A 1175-nucleotide genomic window follows, 5' to 3' on the forward strand; every position below is an offset into this window, starting at 1 on the left:
TTGGTCAATGACATGAGACAAAGTATATGTGAACTGCTGTATGAAAAGTGAATTTACTCTGTAAATCTTCACCCAAATCCTAATTTAAAAAAAAAAAAAAAAAAAGCATCAACTCTTATTCCATCTTCCTATTTCATTGTCCAGCTTTCACATGCATACGAAGGTATAGAAATACCATCACTTGGGTTAAGTGCACTTTAGTCAAGTGCACTTTAGTCTTCAGAGTGACATCTTTACTCTTTAGCACTTTAAAGAGGTCTTTTGCAGCAGCACAACAAGTGTCGAAAAGAAAGCAGAATAAAAGCATAGAAAGTAAGGGGAATGCTGTAATAGACCAGGTGGTCAGGAGGAGCCTCTCTGAGGAAGTAACATTCAAACAATGACTTTGACTTGCTGTTGTTATTCCTATGGTTTATTGTTTTTCAAAACAATATCTCCTTCAAAGAAGTCTTTAAGAACTATAGGATCACTTTGCAAAGAAGTTTTTTAAAATCTTTTTTAAGGACACCAAAATCTTTATTTTTATACGTTAGTGATTTGCTTTCTGTAGATAAATTATGTTCCTCCAACTCTACTGGAAGCCACACAAGGACTAAGAGCTGGGTTCATTCAACATTTTGTTAAGCACCTGCTATGTGCCATCACTGTTCTGGGTGCCGTGCCTGGCATTTTTAAGCATTTTTACAGCATTCATTCCTACTTCTGGTTGTAAATATCCCAGGAAGCCCTCTAGCTCCTAAGCAGCTGTCCAATATCATTCCTTGCTCACTGATTTAAGGACTTGAATTGGGGAAAATTCCCCAGTCTGTGGTGAGGTGTTGTCTCACTCTGTTTATAGGGATGAAAATAAGACAATGAAGCAAAATCATTCTAAACTCTTTAAATTTAAAAAATATATATATTCAACTAATATTTATTGATCACTGTGTTAAGCATTTTTGTATTTATCTATTTTGGTCCTTGAAGCAGTTTTATGAGGAAGGTATTATTATCCCCAGGGGAGGCAGGCTTTGGAGACAGACAGCACCACTCCCTATGTATATCCTTCGGTATGTTACCTAATCTCTCTGAGGCACAAGTTTCCTTTTTGTCATGGTGGAAATGTTGACACATAACCTTGGAGGATTGTAGTAAGGATTACATGAGGTAACAAAGGTAAAAAAAAAAAAAAAAAA

At 35.9% G+C, this 1175-nt stretch overlaps 1 protein-coding gene across 1 annotated transcript in view; it reads left to right on the forward strand.

The window, feature by feature from the left end:
- TTC9 (tetratricopeptide repeat domain 9) overlaps positions 1 to 1175 on the forward strand; it is a gene marked incomplete at its 5' end in the record, with an annotated part of 51655 nt that overhangs the window by 49757 nt on the left and 723 nt on the right. The window lies entirely within an intron of this gene.

This window comes from Orycteropus afer, unplaced genomic scaffold (genome assembly GCF_000298275.1).
Source record: "Orycteropus afer afer isolate SDZICR_OR568_19922 unplaced genomic scaffold, OryAfe1.0 scaffold00088, whole genome shotgun sequence".
NCBI lineage: Eukaryota > Metazoa > Chordata > Mammalia > Tubulidentata > Orycteropodidae > Orycteropus > Orycteropus afer.